Source organism: Zonotrichia albicollis, chromosome 1, assembly GCF_047830755.1.
Source record: "Zonotrichia albicollis isolate bZonAlb1 chromosome 1, bZonAlb1.hap1, whole genome shotgun sequence".
Classification (NCBI taxonomy): Eukaryota; Metazoa; Chordata; class Aves; order Passeriformes; family Passerellidae; genus Zonotrichia; species Zonotrichia albicollis.
The window spans coordinates 112,220,402-112,242,948 of NC_133819.1; the positions used below are offsets into that span (position 1 = coordinate 112,220,402).

The 22,547-nt window shown below is 42.6% G+C and overlaps 1 protein-coding gene across 5 annotated transcripts in view; it reads left to right on the plus strand.

Moving 5' to 3' along the window:
* The first annotated feature begins 299 nt into the window (after positions 1-299).
* The window catches only part of DTNA (dystrobrevin alpha), a 226,053-nt gene continuing 203,805 nt past the window's right edge, over positions 300-22,547 (plus strand). For 2 of the 5 annotated variants that reach the window (XM_074550452.1, XM_074550423.1), the window contains exon 1: positions 417-558. The gene's annotated coding sequence lies outside the window, so the exon portion shown is untranslated. Of the gene's footprint in view, positions 634-22,547 lie in introns of all 5 variants that reach the window. The other 3 variants (XM_074550480.1, XM_074550464.1, XM_074550445.1) reach the window with 3 other exon arrangements.

A 22,547-nucleotide genomic window follows, 5' to 3' on the forward strand; every position in this document is an offset into this window, starting at 1 on the left:
CCCGCCGCTCCCCCGGCCCGCCCGCCGCTCCGACAGGGATGGGGGGGTCCCGCCCGCACCCCCTTGGCGGAGCCGCGCTCTCGGGGGGCCCGGAGAGGGCTCCCGGCCCCGCCGCCCGGCCTCGCCCCTGCCCCACGCCCCACTACGTCATCCCTCCCACCGCCCCCTCTCCGCCGGTGCTGGCGGGGAGCGTCTCCCGAGGGGAGCGCCGGGGCCGGGCAGCAGCTTCGCGGCGGCTTCAGGCGGCGAAAGGCGCCGGCGCACCATCGCGGCGCCGGCGCGGTGCGGCGGGCGCGGCTGCGCATCGCGGCGGGGCGGGCGCGGCGGGGCGGGCGGCGGGGCAGCTCCTGCGCTGACACCTGCAGCATGTGCCAGGAGCTGCAGCGGCAGCGGCCGCCTCTGCCTCTGCGCGGCGCGGCCGCCCCGCTCCGGCGCCGTGCGCGGCGGCGGCGGAGCAGGAGCAACTCCCGCTCCTCCCGGCGCGTCCCTCCTCCTGCCTGGCACTGTGTGCCGGCGGCGGGTGCACGGTGACCTTACGGAGCGTGCATTACCTCACAGGTAAATATCAGCTGATCCGCCCCGGCGGCGGCGGCGGGAGCAGGCGGCGGCGGGAGCGCACGGAGCTTTGCCGAGGTAGCGATCCCGAGCGGGGCAGCGGGTGCGAGGTGCCGGGCGGGGGGCGCCGCCGCCGCCTGTTGCCGTGTGCCTGTGCGGGGCGGGGGGCGCCGGGGGTTCCCCATCGGCACGGCGGTCAGGGGGTGCGGGGCGGCCTCCGGAGGGTGGGCCGGGCGGGGGCAGACCCCTGTCCCCCACCCTCCCGGGGCCGCCCCCCGTGGGGTCGCACGGCGCTCCCGCCCGTCCCCAGGCTCCGCTGGGGCGCTCCTGGCGTGCGAGTGTGCACAGGCATGCGGCACGGCACTCGCTCCCTGTCGCCCACCCAGGCCCTCCGTGCAGCGGGTCCCGGGCTCCCCGGAGACCACCTGGGGACCCGGTGGGCTGTCCCTGCTCGCCCGCTGTCGCCTCTTGCAGCCGGCTGAGGTAGAAGTGACGAAAGGACGGCGCCCCGCAGCGCAGCAGCGACTGCCTTTACCTGTGCGTTCGCCGGCTCCTTGGCAAACTTTGGTGCTGGGCGGTGAAAACCTCTATCGTTGCAGCCAAACTGGCTTGTTCCACACTTCCATGCTAGAAACCAGCTAGCACCCAAAGTGAAATACTGCTGGCGACCGCCGAATCGGGTACTCAATCACTGGATCCACTTCCCAGCATGGGTGATGCTTTAGGTAGTACTTTAGTAGTACTTTAAACATGGGTGGGAAGCAGTGTGGTCTGGTAATCCTTGGTAGCTGCTGGTGTCCCAGATGTTAAAAGGAGAGGTTCACCTTAGGTTCAAGTATATAAGGAGCATCACAAATTTGGTGTTAGTAGGCTTCCAATACATTGTGTAGTGTTTGAAGTTTTGTAACTTGCTGTTCAGTTCTGAATGCTGTACCTCTGCTTCTCTCCTTGTATTTTAGATGTAGGAGTATTTTAATGATGGTGGTAAGGGCATGGATTCTGTGGTTTAACAGTGTCATTAGCTATGGAGCTGTTTCCATAACTTTTACCTGGATACCAGGTTGTGTCTCACACCTGTGACTGCCACATGACCAGACTAATAAAATTATGGCAACCAAAGAGTAGTAAGTGCTAGGTTTTTAAGCCACCCTGGTTTCTGGTTGTCAGCGAGTAAGTGAGCATGAGATAAGAGCCAATGCTATGTCTATTTTAAGTTCATGTCTTTATAGTGCTTCTCAAAAGAGAATGATCCTACTGACACATTTTTGGGTTTCACCTTCCTGTTGGAGTCAAGGTCCTGCATTTATTCAAAGTCTGTATTCATTGCAGTGGACAATTTTGTGGGTTTTTGTGGATTTGGTTTTTTCTTTTTCATAAGACAGAGATAAAACTCAAAGAACTGAATGCCTCAGAATAAATCTTGCCTTCCTGTAGAATAGCACACATATAACACCATCTCCTGCCTTGACCTCTCAGTGGGATGTAAGTGTAGTCAGAATGAGATGCTGTCATCTTGCAGTGGTGGTAGTAAATACAGAATTACATACGTGTGCCCTCTGCCAGCACAAGCAAGTGGATGGTTTGTGCATGTAATGCTCAGTATGTGTGGCTCCCCAGTAGTGTGTAATCATTTCCACAAGCAGTTTTCAGGGTGTTACTGGTTGTGTGCACCAGTGCCCAGCATGGCTGAACTGTGCAGGATCAACCATCATAGATTCAACTCTCTCTGCAGAGTAGCTCAGGACCCAGTCCTGGACAGAAACCTGTGGCAGTGATCTGTGTTCTACAGTTACCCACTGATTCTGTGACTGAAAAACAGACAAAAAGCACAAGGTACATTATGGTAAACTGCTGGATACCAATCCCTTAAGGTTTAGAGCAAGATGAAGGATGAATTGTTTTGTTTGGCTTTTGAAGGTTTATACCTTTATTAATTATTTCCTTGTTTTCCACAGTTCTATGCTGTCAGACTGTAGATTGTCTCCTCTTACACGTTTTGCCCAGTATAAATCCATTCAGAATTGCCTATAAGGGTCAGCACTGATATAACTTCCATTCCAGGCAAATAATCAGAAATAATTGCACTGAAATCAATGAATATATACAGACGTGAAGCTGTGAGAAGAAAATGGGCCTCATGGTGTTTTATATTTCTATATTTGAAAGCCAAAAATAGCTGTTGTAAACACTGCGTGTCCTTTTGGAAGAAACAGTCAATGCCTATCTTAGGGTTGTTCAAAGTTTCTTGTGTTTCAGCAGCCTTGGGTTAGAAAAGTGAAAGCAGCAGTCTTGCAATGAGAACTTTTTCAGAGAAACTTTTTGTTCCAGTAGCTAATCTCCTTCTTGATTCCAAGTTGTTAATCTTAGCATGCCCATGTTGACACTATTCACATTTGGAAAGGACTGATTTCTCAAACAGGGTTCCTTGAGTGTTCTGCCAGGTGTACTAGGGTTAATTCCAATTACTGTATTTTTAACTGCTGCTCTTTACATTAGTTTTTTATATTCCTATAGAGATAGGCTTAACAGCAAGATGCAAGTGGTATGGAATGTTACATTCCAATTAGTTTTGCAGTGCAAATGGGGATTATAGTTGATGGGTAGGTCTGACATGTATTGCATGACTTGTCATGTTTTTCTTGGAGAGAGGGGAGCCTTGGGTCTGAGTCACCATGGAAGAACATGGAGCCCCGTAGGCATAAAACTGGTGCAGTGGAGTGATGAGTCAGATCTCTTATCTTGAATTTCGGTATTATGTGCTATTCATGCCTCACATCCATTGTGCACCTAGGCAAGTAACTACCAGGCAGAAAACTCACCTAGTAGGACCTCAGACTCGCCTTTTCTTTGCAAAGTTGGTTCTACTTCTATGGAAATAAAAGGCTGCTGGTTAGGATCATGTAGGAAATCATGGTGTATTAACCTTTGGAGCAAATCAGCTCTGCCAGGCTATACCCAGTCATTTTTTACATTGTTTCAAGTCCATGAAATACAACCTAATACTTAAATTTTCACTTTTTGGGCTTTAGAGTTCAACCAGCTTTTTCAGACTTCTGGAACCGGATAAAGAAGAGCAGTGTTGCATCTTCATAGAGCCCAGCATTTGTTAAGCTAAATGACTTTTCATGACCATTGCTGTGGAATGTCAGCATTGTTTCTTTTTCCACAGGAAACTGATATAACTGCTAAGCTAACAAAAATAATTGATATTTCTTAGAAGTGGTAGCCTCAGAAATATGTTAAACAGCAAGAGTCTAGATTTGCCCACGCAGCTGTTTTTGGAAACAAAACAAAGCCTTACATCAGAGGTGTCTTCACTTAGACACTTACTGTGAACTTCCTTGAATAGCAGTCATTAATAACGCTATCTTCTCAAGCTAATGGAGCATGAAGATTCCTTGATTTATAATCATTTGGGAGCAGATGCTTGAAATTCTGTCCACTTACACAAACAGCACAAGAATGACACTTTTGCTGAAAATCGGGGGGAGACAGGGGGAAATTATGTGTGGGACTATCAGAATGGCTTGAAGAGTGTAATGCAATGTCTCCCTCTCCAATGTCATTACAAAAGCTACTAGAGGGACTGTGTTTGGAAAAAATTACATGAGGTTTCTGTTTGAAAATCGTAGCAGAACATTATTGATCTGTATATTTTTAATCTCCTGTGTGTAGCCAGTTACCATATTGTGATTGCTGCAGATGTTAGTGCTGGTTTTGGGGTAGGGGGTGTGTGTGTGTCTGTTCACGGTCTTGCAAAAAAGAGCTTCTGTCTTCTCACATTGCCTTAAATTGGGAAACTGTTACAATGAAGACATATGGAAAACCATATAGGAAAGATGTGCAAATTTAGATCTAAATTGTACAAATTCCAGTTAAAGCATAAATGCTTCATCTGTTTTTAAGTTAGATGCAACTATTGTATTCTTTAGCTGTATAGATATCTAGTGTCACTTGTGGAGAAATCAGTGCAGGCAAGGTTTAGTGGTCTCAGCTACTGAGATAAAATGCCAGGCCACTTGTAAGAACTTGGAACTTTCAGTGGTCTTTGTGTGCTGATGTGGAGATGACCAAATCTGAGACTAATTGCCCTGATGCTGTTCACTTCAGTAGAGCCAGGTTTGTGACCTGCTGCTTAAGACAAACGATGTCTGGGGGCATGTGTTTTGTATGGGGCAGAATCCTTCCCTCAATTGCAATGACATAAATCCAGTCTTTGTGTGTTTTCTCCCTCCCACTGAAGAGAGAAGGAGATCACAACTGTTCAGCTTACCTGTGGCATATCCACAGCTGCTGCTGGGGACTACAATTGTTTCATGCAGAGCCTGTACTATAAAATGTGTGACGTCATCTCTTCTTGGAAGCACTGTATTTGTACTGATTATGTGAGAAGCATCACTGACAGTTCACATGCCTGTGCATATGCCACAAGGACCCAGAGGGAAATCCTGAGCCATACCTTTTATTGTACAGAGGCTGCTGCGTTTTTATAGGTGTGCTCTCTCTGTATAGGCAGAACAGCCTGTAAAGGGAAATGCAGCAGTTTCTATAATTGTTCAAAAGAGATTACAACTTGACAGAATTCCATCCTATAACATACAAAGTACAAAAATAAAGGCTCTTTTCAGTTAAATCTTTCACCAGATTGATGTCAAGAAGCAATGCAGTATCTCAAATGATTTGGTCTTTTTTAATCTTCTTAGCTGGAAGAGATGTCAGAAGAGCCATTCAAAATTGAAGTAGAAGATACATGTGGAATTTCCTCATGTAGTGGTCTGGATGTCTGCTTATTTTGCTTAAGAAGAAATTCAGACTTCAGAAGCACACTTGATTTTCTTTTCTCTTGGTGCTGACAAGCTCTGCCTTGGCTTAGTTGTCTAAAGAGGTAACAGCAATTAAAATGTCATGTGACAGAAATGTCTATAAACTGTTTTGTGATGTAATTATCATAATGTAAGATTTTTCTAACCTAATTAAAATCAGCAGGGGAAGGAAACTTGCAGCATTGTCTCTAGCTTTTCAAAAGTTCAGCTGGGACTTCTTCCTGACCACTGAATCCTCACTCAGTGTGTGTGAGTGGAGGCTCATTTAACTGATAAAACTCCTCCATTGCAGAGTTTGACGATGTTGATTTAAATAAAAGCATGATATAATTTTGCCCTTGGGCATTCCTGGGGAGCAGAGGAGCTGCTGGTTTAGTGCCAGAATTTGCTTGTCATGCTTACGGGTGAACAGACCCATTGAACAGTGAGACCACATTGAACTGTTCATCTTGGCTCATGCAGGGAGGCGGAGCTGTGTTTGCATCCCACTTAACACCAGTGAGGGTGGGAGAAGCTGATTCCAGCCATGAGGAATAGCCACCTTGAGAGGTTCTAAAGCAGGGTTCTAGTGGCCAAGTTCACAGGTGACTGGAGGAAAAGAAAAGCAGAAGATAACATGCCAGGAAATGTTGCATTATAATTGTCATTGACAGATTAAAACCCCAAAGCAAAGCATGACCCACCTCTCTTCACACAGTGCAAGTGTAAAAGTGAAGGTCTTTAAACAGAAATGTGAGCGGTGCAGCATGTGCAAGATGATCCTCCTGGAAAGATCTGGGCTGAATTGAAGATCTGATGCATGTAGGTCTGATCTTGACTACTGGTTCCTGGGCAGCTGGAGTTACTCACCATGTCTGCACGCGTGTGGAAGGAGCTGCCTTTTGTAGGCCATTTGTCTATGCCCTTATGCCTCACAGAATTGCCCTGTATAGTGGCCATTTAATCTATTGAGTCGTCTCACAATAATCCTGTTGTACTTGATTGGTGCCAAAGTCAAAGTTAAGTGATGGCTGGCCTGTGCTCAGCCACAGCAGCATTGTCTGCCATAATCACCTCCACAAAGTAGGGCTGGATCACAGTCTGAAGTACCAGTCAGCTCTCCTCTTTTCTTTCCCCTTTGAAATCTTCTTTGCTTTGGCGTGTGTGCCAATGGTCATGCTCCTGTAGTGTGCCACAGAAACTTGAGTGGCACTGGGAGGCTTTGGTCCCTGCAGAAAGGAGGGCTCCTGGCTGCCCACCAAAGTCCGTCACCGCCTGACAGCTCCGCTTCAGCGAAAGGGACCGACCAACGTCCCGGTGGGCACGGTGCCAGCCTGGCAGATGGGCTCCGTGTGGGCAGCCAGCAGAGCACATACATGTGTGTAGATGTAGATAATTGTATGGATGGGCATAATAAACAGGCATCTCTGCAGTTTGGAAAAAGCTGCCGAAGTGAATGGCTGAGTAGCAAAGCAACGAGCCCAAAGAGAGACTTCTTTTGGACAGGGGGCACGCCAGAGTGCTCAGAGGAAGGATCTGTGCTTTCCTTGTTGCTCTCTGCTTGCAGTTCTGCAGATTACGTAATAAACAAAGGAGGCTATTTAGTCTTTTGAATCTAGGCACTCTTGTAACAACTGGGAATGTGGAAAATGACACTTCACTGAAGTGAATTTCCTTACAAACCACTTGGAGCTTGCTACCAGCTCTATTTCTACCAACACAGTAACTGGTACAGCGTGAGATCAGTGAGAATTTGTGCATGCCATACTTTTTGTTTTGAATTGCGTTCTAAAGCGTGAAATACTAGAGCCAACAAGAGTTGTGTGGAAATCGGTTGTCAGTACAAAATGTACCAAACTTTCTTCGTAGGTGATAGCTTCCAAAATCTTTGTGTAGTTAGCTAGACTCCCTAGCTAAGCCCCTTCCATGGAAGGCAGTCAGCTAACACATGCATGCTATATATTATTTGATAGCTAAATACATAGAGTTCTTTTGAAAACATTAACATTAGCTGCATCTCTGCAGAAAGGACATAGGAAAGCTAGGTGACTTGAACTTGTCTGCACATGGATTTGATGGCAGAAGCCCATCTCCCTAATTTTATAGATGTGATGCTGGAGAATCACCTGGCCTTGCTGTCTTATGGCACACAGGTTTCTTGCTTGAAGGTCCAGCTCTCACTAGTAGAGAGCACTTGTGGATTGCAGGATGAATAGCATCACATACCCAGCTGGAAATTGCCATGGTCTTCTCTTAAAACTCTGGAAGGTCTGTGGATGCAGTTTTTTTGAGCTGGTAAGGCAAACCACGGATCTGTGATTTCTGGCAAAATCCATAATGAGCTCCGGATACTCTCAGTGTAAAAGTAGAGATTCAGCTTTATCTTTCTAGGATCCTTAAGTTAGATTATCTGGAATTACTGGGATAAGAAAAATCTTTTCTCAAATCCTGGAAATAAATGACATTTGCCAGATCTAATATAATCCCTTTATGCTTAACCCAAAGACATGGCAACTGCCTGTGTGACTCCCAAATCAAGTACTGCTGATTTCTAAGTGCACACAGTTCACAGAGAAATTTTGCAAGCCAGCACATTAAATGCACTGGGGCAGACCTGGGGAGTGTGTTTTGGCTTAAAGAGTGGGACCAGGCTTTTGTTGGGGACTGACCTACCTGGCAAGCTGTCCAAAATGAGTGCAAGGAAAGCTCTGTTCTGAAGTAATGAGGTAATTTCTTAGGGCATGGATTTTAAAAAAATGACTAAAACTTCGGCAGGTTTCAGAGGCAGGCATTTGCTCCTGTAATGGAAATGATAACATTATTCCTGGTCTGGGTATGATGTCTGACGTGTAAACACACTTTTATTAACTTCTTATTCTTTTTTTTAGGCTTCCAGACATGTTTATCATGTGACTCTGCTCATTTTTTTCCTTCTTAAATATTAACCAGAACAAGCAGTTTGATGGTGGTGTGCACTAGTTAATGAGAACTACAGAAATTTAAATCCCCTGTGTTGGAATTCTGCAAGTTTTGACTCATTTAATCCCTCTCTCCTTAGCCCACATCGGCCATTTCCCTTTGTGCAGGCTAGTAAGAATACAGCCTTTAAGTCTCAAGAGGTTTTTATCAGTTTCTTATCACTTGCCTTCAGCTGCTTCTGGTGGGACTGTTAGAAAAACACAGGTGTAGTCCTTCAAAGGACTGGGAGAGGACAAAGGGATAGGAAAACAGGATGCAGGAGGAGGAGGTGGGTTGTTAAAAGAGGAAAGTGGGATGGAGAAAAATAATGCGTGAAAGGAGAAAAAAAATGCAAAAGGGAAGGGTAGAAGAAAAAAAGCCTGAAAACAGCAAAAAGAAAAGGAAGGAGAGGAAAGGAGAAAAAACCCCAAGCAGATCATCTGGTAAGAAGGATGTACTGTGTTAATTTAAATTAGTACATGCTTCAGCTAGGTTCCTTTTCTCTTAACATGACAGAGCAGAACTGATTTTGCAAAGGCTCGTTTGGCAAAGTCTCATTTGACCTTACAGGACTACTTGCAGGAGGAATTCTCTCGAGAGGAGCAGTGTGAGCAGTAGCAGGGTCAGTTTGCTGGGTTTTTCAAGCCCACGGACAGGACACTGCGAGCTGAACTGCATCAGGCCGTGCTCTGTGTAACCTTCTGCAGAGAAAGGTGATGCACACTGTAAATACTGCAATATTAGAGTGACTCAGAAAGTAGTCCCTGTTTCTCTAGACAGATGCAGAAGATTTTAAAGCAGTTTTTGTGAACACTATGTTTCTTAAAAGGCACTTGGCTAATTTTTCCTTCATGGTTGCTGTTTATCTAGTCATATCAAGACCCAAATGATTATGGACAACTGCATGGAACTTTTTTTGCGCAGAAAAGGTACACAATATCTGTTGTACACGGTAGTAACATGAAATGCAGCTACTTTGTACATTTCTCTGCATTAAGCATTAGTCAGTCATCCTTAAGCAGAAGGAGAGGTTTCACCTTCATGTTTTGGTGAGAGGTGTGTTTCATTTGTCCCATTGTAGTGGTCTTCTGTATTTCCACAGGGAATGCTACCTTTCTGATACCTTGGGAGCCCCATATTATCCCTATTTGCATTTACACATAATTGTTACCTATCTTCATTTTGAAGACAAACTGGCAGAAAGATAATTATTCTTGCACAGTTTGTGGGGTTTTTTTTCTTTCAGCATATGAAAGCACATAGCAGGGCTTACAAAACTCTTGATTTGTTGTAGGCAATCAAACTTTTGATGGTGCACTTGACTATCAGAACAAATTACTTCTTTACCATAAGTTCCGTGCCAAATAATGAATGTAATGTTAGTGGGCTTAGTGAAGCAGTGGGTTATATTACGGTGACTGCAAAGCATGAAAACCTACTGTGTCTTTCTGTCATAAAAAGGGCCTGCCTGTGCTGTAGATCCTGTGAAGAATTTGTAGAGATACTTGAAAGGATAAAACACTGTATAAATTCCTAAAGTTCAAAGAGAAAATACCACTCAGGATAAAAAAGGGAGCTTAGCCCAGCAGCAGCTTAACCATATACGACAGATCTAGTGCTAAGTCCTGCGCCATCAATGCAAATGCTTCTGGAGTTCACCAAGTAGCCACATGGAAAGACTAGAAGAAAGGCTTTGAGGATACTGACCTGGGGAGAGGGGCAGAAATAAAAGGCACATGCTTCCCAATAAATGACTCTCATTCTCTGGGCAGGGTGCAAACAGGGAGGGTTTAAGATGTGCACAGCTAGATTTGTATTGCATTTCCTGTGAAAATTGCTTTTGAAGGCTTTAATGTGTTTGTCTGTATTTCTGTGCAAGTATTATGCTATAAATAAAATTGGGAACCATGAAAGTTGGGCATCCTGCTAGAATAAGGTAGGGAAAGATCACACCAGGCCTGAACAATGTTTGAGTATTGAGAGTTTAAAAAAATCCTTAGCTTTGCCCTCCTTTGGTTGCCATATAATGACATGAATATTTGATCAAACCAGATCACACTTAGGCCATGAGGGTAATCAAAAATGCAGTGAGAAGGCTGTTTTAGAGGTCACACTACTTCTAGATACTTCCCTTTGACCTTCAGTTGCCTCTATACATGTCCTGGACCCAGCTGTTTCCCTTTCTTGCCAGCTCCACACAGAAACATCCCATGTTACAGTCATGCCTCATGCTGGCCTCCCTCCTTCCCCTGCAGCTGCTGCTGTGTCCTCTTGTCCTCTGCAAGCCCAAGGATCCTCTCCTGTCCTGCCCGTGGCACCTGGATTTAAGCTGCTCTGTCTTCACCACTGCTGCACATTGAGTTTGGATGGCCTGTGAACATGCAAATCATCTCAGCAGTTATTTGCACTGCTTGTCACACAGAGTGACACAAACCCTGGTGGCTTTGGCAGGTTGCTGTCACTGTAGATGTGCAGGGACAGCTTGTACAAGTGTCCAAGGAGAAGGATGACACAACAGTGTTTTAGCAGCTCTGCTGGTACCAGGTTTCAGACTTTGTACCCAGTGCTCAGTCTTGTTTCAAATAGAGAAGGTAAGAAGTGATGTTCTACCTGGAAGACCTTAATGTTAAATAAAATGAAACAGACACATTTTGTTGTCATCTTATTACAAAAGTTCCCATACCTTCTTGGTGGTTTCTCATGAGCAACTCCACACAGCAAACAAAACTCCAGCTCTCTCTTCAACCAGCTAACCCACTCTTTTGTAGCACTCATCCTTATTGGACACAGCTGTGGCCTGTTAAGGGCAGGCCTGTTCCTAATATTTGGTAATTAGTACAGCTGCAACTCCTCAGGGGTGAGATTACCTTCTGCACTATCTTTATTTTCTTACATTCTATCTCTCCACAACATTTCATGCTAAGTGCAGTCCTGGGAAAGTAGGTGTTAGGTTGTAGTCCCTGCTGTGAGATGAGCATGCTTGTTACAGGCCATATTGTGGCTTTCTGGCCCTTCCTGGTGACCACAGCGGTAGAAATGGTTCATACTGCTTTTGTTTGTCCATAGGAAAAGGAAGAAAGATGGAGCTGCATCTCTGTTCTGAAGCTAAAGTACAGGCTAAAGGTATTCTTTTTTTCCCATGCATTTAGGGTTTTTTTAGGAGACTGCAGCAGTGTATTCTAAGCAGTCACAGGAGCTTTAATGACAGCTGTTTTGCTTGAAAGCCTGTATCTGTCAGTGTCAGTAACGTGGTTTGATGTAATCCTTCGGATTTCCTCATGTTTAAAAAAGCTGCAGAGTCTTTTTTGCCTACCAAAACACATTTAACAGTTGAAATTTTAGCAGTGAATATTTCTGAAACCTGCCATTTTGTACAATACTGTGTTTGATGATCCTACTGTTTATGTATTTTTAATACATCTCTTACCTTAATCTGAACATCCAGTTAAGGACATGGATGAAGAAAATAAGGTAGTTTGGAAGAAAAAGAAACAGAAATAAAGTAATAATAACAGAAACCTCAGTAGTCCTATATGTCTATGCCATTTGCTGCTCAAAACCAAGGAAAAAGACTTAAAAACAAAGTTGTCTTTCTGAGCAGACCTTATGCCAATGAGTCAATGTCATCTCACTACTCAGGTGTCAAGAAGGTTTGTCCTTGAAACCCAGATTTCCCTTACATAGACTGACATGTGTTTTGCAAGACCTTGAAATTACACAAGGGAAGGAGAGCTGGAAGCTGCTGCCAGAGCTACAAATGGTCACAGTTATCCCATGAACCTGCAATTCCCTGAGCTCTGGGGCTGCAGATGGGAACCCTGGGGCTGCAGGCAGGGCTGGAGTGGCTGCCCCTTTGGCCGGGTGGGGAAGTGCAGGTGCACCACTGAGGGCAGGATGCAGATGTTATCCCTCTTTTGACATCACCAGTGGGCTGTTGCTCACCTCCTCTTTTTCTTTTTCTTTTTCGGAGAGTGGGGATATAGGACCTGACCTTAGCACTCCTGAGTTGGCTATCAGGAAATCAACCAGGGCACTTGAATTAACTGCTGGTTTTTTTCCAGGGGATTCTCTGTGGCCTCTGCTTAACAGAGAGGAAAAGTTATGTTGTCCCGTTTGTATTACAATTTGCATCCTAATTTGTTGAAACCAACATAGCGAACTACAAAGAAACTTGTTACCCAGTATTATCAGAATCTAGCTGGATGATTCTCAGGAAGCTTTGGGAGGGGGGAAAAGGTGTTTGGTTAGTCATGGTGGTATTCTTCCTTTCCTTGCTTTTCTTTGCTTTAACTTCTTTCTGCTGAAATGACTGTAGAGCTTGCTTGTTGCTGTAGTTAGCTCTTCACACATCCATTTCCGTTTAAGCAAGATACTGGGCCAATCTACATTTTTCATGTGGTCTTCAAGCACAGTGATCAAGAACAATGTGTTGCTTTGTTTGCAAAACCCCAAACCAAAAGTTTATCACTTCCTTGTCTCTGACAGCCTCACAGCAGTTGAACTTCCTGAACCTCTTGCTCTCTGCTTGGCTAAGTCCAAAAAATCCCTTGTTAACGTGGGGTTAAAAATTCATTAAGAATATATTTGCTCTTTATGCTTTACCTCAAATTGTATTCTACTTTTATTTGGAAAGAGCACATCAGTGATTGGAACATAATTTAGGAAGAGTTTTAAATGGTGTTCGAGTGTTTGAATTGAAGCTCCTGCATACACTCATACACAGTCCTTGAATTATGAAAACATTTGTTAGTGCTTGTTATGTGAGCAGTGTGGCTGGAAGCTCAGACCTTGAAAAGGCCTTTACTGTTTTTTTCACAGCTTATTTTTCAGAGTTTGTTCCTTTTGTTTCTTTTTATTTTTGTTTTTAAAGAAGACGATCCTCCCCTACCCTGCTAGAGCTGAGTGTTTGATGTGACTTTGTTTTGGAAAGTGGTAACACCCACTTGCATACTATTTGGGAATTGTCAATGTCATTAGATATTAAGGTGTTTAGCTTGATTTGGAAATACAAGGTTCTGCTCTGTGTTGTCAATGCATCTGCATTAACAGGCTCCTAACTGTTGTGTTTTTCTCCTTGGTAAGTATTCCTAGCAGCAACTCCCACAGCAGTTCCTTCTGAAACTTCAGCATTTGTAACTGTACTGTTACCACTGGCTTTTTTAATATTCTATTTTTAAATCTCCCTTTTAAAAACAAAATACATGGAACAGTTATCAAGAAATGTAGCAAAAATCCTACCCTAGCACCTAAGTCTTTAAAGCAAAATACAAAGCAGTACAGCAAATCTGTGCCTTCTCATACAAAAGGAGAATGTAACACACAATCTAGGCAGTAGATCCTTAGCTCCAGAAATTCATACAGCTCCAGTAAAGTCACTCTTAAGGGAATCTCCTATGACTGTTTCCTGTGTGTTTCCTATGAAGCATCCAGTGCATACACTGGGGTAGGATCAAACCACAGCTGCACCAGAGAAGGGAAATAGGTGCCTGAAGATGTACAAACATGCATGTCTGCAAAGGTGCGGTGACAGGATTTCTTAGCATACTGGGGAGAGTTGGTGAGGGAGGAACCAGTGGTAATAGAAAAAAAAAAAAGACAAAAAAAGTAAGGAATGAACAACAGGCTTTCTGTAATTACTTGTAGAGTGTATCACAAAAGCACAACTGCAAAGAGTAAGTCAATGTCCTAAGAACAAGAACTGCAATGGTCAGTCCCTTTCAAATGGTGTGGAGTCCATGCCTGCCTTAATCCCAGAGACTTGTTGCAGTAGGGGGGGAGCTTTTGAAATCCATGAATTGTTCTATTCTTTTGTAACTGGAGTATACTAAGTCAGCTCATAAGTCAACCAGTGTATCACAGTGGGGCTTTTAAGGTGGGAGTTCATCCACTGTTTTATTTACCAGCCATATTTATTTGGCTTTAGTATTTAACTATTGCATTCCCAGATAACACTGGTCACTGCTAAAAGTAATGACTTGGTTTTCTCAGATTTAAGTGTATTTAATAACACTGTCAAATAGCAAATGTTTCTATTTCTGTCAGTACACCTGCTTTTTAGCTCTTGCAGCACAAGTAGGAAAAAATGCTATAATGAAAACTTTGGGAGCTGATATTAGAGCTGGGAATATTTCTGTGGGAAGTTTTGTGTGCAATCCCAGGTGGTTCAGCATGAAGGAGATGCCAAGTTAGCCCCTGGGTGCAGAGGGAAGGCTTCAAGGCTGAATGATAAGAAGTTATGTCCTTCCATGTTTTGTACACTTACATCCTCCTTTTTTTCTATCTGAGTACTTCAGATGATGAAAATAACTGGCAAACATTTTTTCTTGTTTGTTTTGTAAGTGATCTTGAACTGACAAGACAAGAAATCCTTAGACCAAAGGACAGTATTTTTGTGAAGGCTGCAAATGTCTGAAAGTAGAGGCAGAATATATTTACCTCTGCTGTGATTTTACTGCCATAATAAGATTTTTTTTTGCTTTGCTGCATACACCAGGACTTTAAGATTATGCTAGCTTATGCTGAGCTAAATCCAGATACGGGATTTGGTTGTAAAATGTACAAGGAGAGGTTTGTGTCTGCAAAAAGTCCCTACAATCCCCTTTCCATGAGAGGATATTAGCAGGTTGAAAGGAATCCATTGCACAGTGCTGCCATGCAATCCCGGCTGAATTAATTGTGACCTTGCTTTTCACACCCCTGCAAGGCTCCTAAGGAGCCAGGGGGTAACTTCACTGGGCTTCTTCCAGATGGCAGTGTTCCTTCCCTGCAGGTATGTTGGTGTTGCTGAAGCTCATGCTGAGCAGAAGTATGTGGACGTGTTGGTGAGCGATGCTCTCCTCTGCTCCGTGCTTCTGTGCCGTGCTGTCCATGGCAGGGGCTGCAGGACAGGCACCTCCTGAGCCTGCACAGCCACTCCAAAGGTCACCCACCCACGCCCTGCGTGCTCCTGAGCCGGCCCTCGTGCTCCCCCTCAGCAGGAGCATCCACAGTGGCTGGAGCATAGCTACTATCATTTGGTGATTCATTTGCAGTGCGTATTTTCTAAAAATTGCATAGCCTGTTCTCAAAAGCAAGGCGAAGAAAAAAGCAGCTGTGATGAAAAGAGAGGAAGAAAACCTCACACATACAAAACACAGAGCTTTAAAGAACCAAACCCACATTGTTAGGGGAGGGGAAAAGACCCAAAATTTGCCATGCCATATCTTTGAAAAAGATCAGAAAGATTTTTGAGGTGCTATTCATATTTTAGACAATTAACCAGTGAGTTTAATAGCATACAGATTTAAACTCAGTTCTGACTTGCATTTCTTATTTTGTGGGTTTTCACAGAGAATAAACCAGGAAGTTTTCCCTCTTGTAAAAAGATATTATTTAATATTCAGTACTAGTGAATTTTAGACGTGATACTGATAGTGATATAAACACTGCTTTGTAAGTGGTCTAAGAAGCATCAGAACAGACCAGTCCAACTTCTATTCTATCAGTGAATACAAAGAGCAATTTCATTGTGCCTCTCTTTATTCTAGCACAGCTTACATAGAATTTGATTAAAAAAGCAGAAAATTGACATGACTGAAAAAAAGAAAGAAAAAGCTAATCTTCAGTGCTATGGAATGTTTTGCTAAGAGCTTTTGCTTTCTGCATAAATTGATCAACAAAAAACTGTGGCCAAACCCAAAACTTACCATTCAAGTATTTAAAATGTTTTATTTAAAAATTCTTGATCGAAAGATTTTAATGTTGCCAAATTCATTGTTTTCTTTACCTCAGTCTGAACTTTTTTTTTCCTTCCTGAGTCACTGCAGCACTTCATCCTTTCTGTCTCCTACTGTGTCAGGTTTCCCAGCCTGAAGATACATTTTTTCTTGGCATGTCATCAGTATGCAGCTTCTGTGCCCAGTGGGGAGGTTGTATTTTGCCGTCCAAAAGCAGCTCCATAGTCCAGTCTACAAGACACCAAAATTAGAAATCCGCTGAGATCCTCCAGCAGCCCAGAGAGACACAGCTTATCCCAAAACAAAAACACTCAGTCTGTTTTGAAAGTGATGCATTTTCTCTGCATGAATTAAACTTGGCTTTTAATGAAGCACTTCATTTGATTTTGCTGATGGAAGATTTCAGTTTTCAGCTCAAATTAAAGCACTTCCGTACTAAAATTTCTGCTTTTTGATTTTTTTCTCTTGACCAAGTCTCTTCCAAGACTCTCTTAGTCTTCGTTTGCATGGTTTGTAACTGGGAAATATCCTTGTTGTAAAGGTTTCTTTTCTTCTGGGATGCATTCCCTGTTCTTACAAGCAGGGAACTATGGAACCAGTACTCTTTCTCAAAGTGGAAGAAACATGTCAAGGTCAGATGATAAATTTCCTTACAGACTAATACACAGATTTATGTTGAAGGTCCTGACCAGCTTGAAGCCCAGTGAAACAAAAATTCCTGCCTGTGTGTGTATTTAAGGAATAAGCCACAGATGAGTCATGAATGCAGCATTACTAATGACCCTACCCACACCACAGCTGCTGAACCTTTCTGCAAGGCAGACCTCCCCCAGATGCCAAGAACACCTCATCAGTACTCTCTGTGTCTGATGGGCTCTGACAGGCTTTCAAAGCTGGCCCCCAGCTTCTAGCTGAAGAGACTGTGTAGAATCCCAGAAAAAAAATCTGTTCCCTGCCCCATGGATGATGTGACCCACCCACATCCTTCCCCTGGCCTCACCTCCTGGGTGATGAAATCTCTCAGCCCTCCAGTAATCCTTGTAGCTCTGAATTTACCTCAAAGTCAGGAAGCTGCAGCAGAGAATCACTGAATGAGTGAGTGGATGCATGCAAATACATGTAAACAGAAATACATGCAATTACATGTGGTAATTTGTGCAATCTTAATAGTCTGCCTATATGTCTATTAGCGTTTTCTTTGATGGAATAGCTTTCCTTTGACATACTTTTTTGAATGACCTCTGTAAAGGCATTTTATGAAAGTAAGGTAGGAATAGTTCAGTGTTGTTTTAGAATAGGCTACAGTCCTTTTGTGGCTCTTCTCGTTAAACAAGCAGTTTTTCTCCCAGGGCAACAAAATGTGAGTTGAAAGTAGGATGAGAGCAATTAAGATCCAAGAAGGGGTGTGTATAAAGATAGGATTAAAGAAAGCTGCAAAGCAAAATTTCAGCTGAAAAAGAAAAGACTGATAAATATATTGAAAGCTTTTGATGGCAGCAAAGTATGTAGAAGGGCAGTTCATTTAATTTCAGCTTTTGTTTTAACTGCCAGTTTACTGCAAATGAAGATTTTGATTTAATTCTAAAGAACATTTTGGGGAATGGTATTTCTTCTGCCCCTGAATGCGATTGGCAAAACAAATTTGAAAGATTTGCCACATGAATGTGATTTCTCTCTTTTTTCATTAAATCTAGATTTAATAGATCTTTCTTTTTTTTTTTTTTTTTTTTAATGAGAGCTGTCATTCTTTTTTCTCCTTTCTATTTTGCTTTTCTGGCTGGCTACTGTTGTGTGGTCTTTTGGGCCGCTGTAAGCCCTTTTATTAAAAACAAGCCATTTTCATAAGAATCTTGCCGCTTCCCAGTTTGGAAACCTGTACATGAGAGCTGCTGCCTTTTTAAGCCCTGTGCTGTCTCACAGTGGTGCCAGGAGGAGAGCTTGCTGTTGGATTGCTCCCACTCTCCCACTGCTGGAAGCTGCTCCTCTCTCTGAATGGGGAAGCACCTGAAGCTTTCAGAGAGTTCCTTCTCAATGGTTCTTTAGATGCTTGACCTGATAGATGCTTCTTAGAGCTGCTCAGTCTGCTGCTGCATACTTGGAAAAGTGAGGTGGTTTTTTTTATGAAACTCAATTGTTTGGATAAAATGGTGCTTTGTGTTGCCTTGCTGCCATGTGAACAGTTTTTGGGAGAGTTTTAGTGGTGAATTGGAAGTATGAACTCAGAAACTTTGGGCTTTAGGCTCTTGCTGGCTTCTCCATAAGGGAGATGGAGTTCTGAAGCTCTGTTTCAATACTACCAACCCTCAGAATGCTGGTGCTTTTTTGAGCCAGTACTGTGATTTCAGGGTGATTTGTGTTGATATTCTCAATTTTCTTTTGAAAATGAAATTAGTATTAAAACATTTATTTTTTAAATTTGGAATTAGGTCAGGCATCAAACAAGCTCATCTGAAACAGTTCAGTAGTGCTATACCATAGACCTGTTTGATGTCTAGGGCTTAATAAAGTAATTTTTACCAGTTAGGAGTAGGAGTTTGGGTTAGAGTTGCTTATGCAGTAGAATCCCTTATTCTGAATTAATTGATTCTAAAAAGTGCAGGTCAAGTGCACAAATCTTTATGAGCAAAGATAATGGATTTTCAGTTGTGGTGCTGGAGATACAAGCCAATTTACATCAGCATATGCTTATTAGTGTTTTTCATACTTCTGTTGAAAATCATTGTGTGATTTTATTCCTTTCTCTTCTAGCTTATGTATCTGAAAATGGGAATCGTGTTGGTTTTCAAGCAGCATTGGTTGTTCACTGAGTGTCCAAAATCAAGAATTAATAATTGTATTTTAGAAAAGAAGGGAAAAATCACTGCCAGCTCCTCCTTGTGAGTTAAGTTGTGAATGGGGTGGTTTGCATTGCAGAAAGTTATGATGTATATTTGAAAATTTTATTCAAGACAGAAAAGCTGAAAACAGATTCAGCCAGTTGATATGCTGGGTTTCATTCTGCCTTTATCTTTTATCTTTTGCTCCCACAACAGGAGGAAGTATTTGTAGTTAATCATGTCCTTCAATATTTGAAAAAATATAAATCTGCTGTGACTTCCAGACTTAGCTGAGGGTGGATTAGGAGTCAAAGAACAAGAAGAGCTGCCACACATGGTGGGAGTAGTGTGGAAAAGTTTAGTGCAAACTTGACCCGTAATGTTACCAGTCTGTCAGTACTCCCAAACATGAATTAAAAATATAGCACATACATTGACAGGTATCCTAGTAGAGGCTTTCAATTTTCAAAAAAGTTTTTTAAATTCCTTTTGGAAATACTTTTAATAATTTATAGTTCTCATTGTCCTTTCTTATAATAATTATAGCTGAATATATTTATTCAAGAACAGATGTGAGTAGGACAAGCAATCTATGGCAGCAGTAACTTAATGCAAAGAGCTGTACTGTCCTACATAGTGGAATTCCTTGCTCTAGGCAGTTCAGTGCATGTGTCTGTCTTCACTGGGTCAAATCCTGGAATAAACACCTTGATCTTCTTTTTGGGCAGATAAAGTGGAGCTTAAAAATGTTTTTCTGCGACATTTCAGATGAAAATCTAATACTAAATTGTTTCTGCTGCGCTTCATTAGAGGTGCTTGCGACTGGATTGCTATTGATTGGCTTTTGAATGTGATTCTGCATTTTAAAAAGTTGCAAGAGAAAAATGACAGTGATGGATGTGTACCTTAACATCCCTCTGTCAGATGTGAAGGAAGCTGCAGTTCATCAATGGCCTGTTAATGGCAGAAAAGCCAATGACTATTCACAACCCGAAGGCTCTGATCCTACAACCACCTGAGACTTGTGTGTCTTCATTAATGAAAGCAACTGCACTGAACATCTGGGATTACTCACATCGATAAAACAACCTGAGTTTGAGTGATCAGTACCTTAGAAGCTGTTCATGTAGGAAAAAGCTATGATCAGATAATCAAAGTCAGAAATGTAGGTGTAAGAAGGATGCTTCTGACACTTAAGAGTTTCTCTGTGCTTTCCAGCTCGCAGTAGCAAAACATGCAAGGTTAATAATTTAGAAGTAATACACTTTGTGGTGTTAATCACTAGAACTTGCTTTGTCACTTTTGTGGCAGCTCATGTCTGAAGGTTGGCTGAGGTCACTGAGTTATGCCACTGAGGTGAGACAGAGAACTTCACTGGTTTTCACCCATTCTCTGCTGCTGCTTTGCTTTGTGTAGCCTCACTTTTTTAGAGAAACATTGTTGATACATGTGACATTTCCTTATCTTCTTTAGTGTGATAGTGACATCAGACTGTGCTAGGAAATGCTGAGGCATCTTCAGGTTCTGGTATGGCACAGGAATTAAAGGGGTGTTTAGATCTCATAGGGATATTGTGGTCATAGATCCCCTCCCTTCCTAGGTTCTTCAGGCTACCCTAAGTCTCATCAGCACCAGGTACTCCCAATCTTGCACATGTGAAGTTGTCCTGGTGTGCTTGTGTGTACAGCAGAAGTCCACAGTTCACATGAAGGGGGACCTTTGAGGACTGCAGCAGCTGGAGTGAGAGCTCTGGTGATCACAATTCCTCATCCTCACCCTCCTTTTCATCCATCCTAACCCCACCCTGCTATTCCTGTCATTCACCCTTCAGGACCACCCTATGGATTTGGTCACCAGCCCAGCATCCCAAGCATCCCTTGTTCCCTGTGCTGTAGGAAGACAACAAAGCACTCATTTCAACAATTAGTGCCAGTCAGCCATAACTTTCCTTCTAAGATAAAAGTTATTCTGAGAGTTTAGCAGTGCTTGATAGGACATCAAAAAATTGTTTTGGCTTTTTGTGCCTTTCCAGATATGTTCATTTTATTATGCCTCCTGTCTTCCTTTATATTAGCTTTACCCATTCTTCAGTTATAGTAGTTAGAAGAAACACAGACTATGTTTTGAAGGCAAATATTTTGAAAAGTGGAAAAAAATAAGAACAATTCATACAGGTTTCACTTAAAATAAAAGTACTATCAGATGTAATGTTTATAATTTCATTGACTTTGCTATGCAGATGTTAGAAATGGTCCTTTAACTGTCTCCCAAAACATGTAGTTGCATCAAACCTCAATTCTCTATTCCATGACTTTCTGTTCTAATTAGATGAAGGAACCCAATTTACTCTGGCCAGTGCTCTAAGTGAGAAGTGATTGTCTTCTGGGACTTGAAGTGTTTGCTTTATAAATCTAGATTGCTGTTTGCATTGCAGTGGATTTCCACCAAAGTCTTAGGTGAATAAATGTCTTTGGTGTGCTACTGATTTTCATGTTATTTCAGTTTTCCTACTGTGAGAATGCAAGAAGGAAAGGATTGTCATGTAGTTACTATATGCTGGTATGTGTTTTCCTGTGTTAAAGAAAACCAGAATTTTATACTTTATGCTATATTGCATGCACAGTATTATCACTGGGTCATCTAAGCTGATTCCAATACCAAACCTGAATGTATCATTCTCTGGTCATGAAGTTGTTTGAACAGTGACATGCAGGCATAGCCACTCAATGTGATTGGAAAATAATATTCCAGACAGCTTAGACTCTTTGGGAAGAGACTGCAAAGGCAAAGTAACCTGCCAGCAAGGGAAACAGATTGTTTCCAGAGTGCAGTAAGTAGCATTTGTTGCTCCTCTTGTCCTAATTGTTAAGCTACTTTTCATCCAGACAACGTGTGATAGACCATCCTCAGCCTGCTCCAGAGACAGGATCTTTGAAGACATGTGGAGGTTGGTTGGTTTGTTTTTTTAATGAGCTTTTTTTTTTCCAAAAATGGTGAAATACAAGATTTAAAATTATTTTAAAATTCTCCTACTATTCCTAATTCCTAAACCGTTTGTGGAAAATTACTGCCTTTGTTCTCTGATACTTTGTTTGCAAATTTGTAGTTGGAGGTGATTATTTAAACAGCAGAATAGGCACCCCAGTCAGTTTCACTTTCTGTGATACTTGACAAAAAGTGCTTTAGAGTACCCTTTTTTATGGACAATCTTGCTTTTTAAAAAAATTAAGGCACACCATGTTCAGATTTATGCAAGATACCATCCTATATATAGTTTAAACTGTTGCTTTCCCCCTCTTTTGGTTTACAGACCACTGCTGCAGTGGTGAATGTTTAACCCCAGTCTGTGCTCTGAGCAGCACTCCACTGTCAGGGCACAACTCTTGTACGGGCCCCATGTCACATAGTGGCAAACAAGGCACATGGCTCAAACAGCAAGGCCTGGAAAGATTAGTTCAAATAACCCTTGTCTCTCTGTGGTACTTGAGAAAATATTGGAAAACAGAAGAATCAAATAAAAAGCCTGTGTTTCATTCTTTCTCTCAACTTTGATCAGGAAATATTGAACTCTTACGCAACAGATCAAGTGTTTGTCTTAAATATGCCTTCAAATAGTGAATTAACTGAACTCAAGTAAAACATGGTGTGACCTGAGACCAAAAGTTCTTACTTCTGGTTACATGTAAAACCCTGAGTTCATA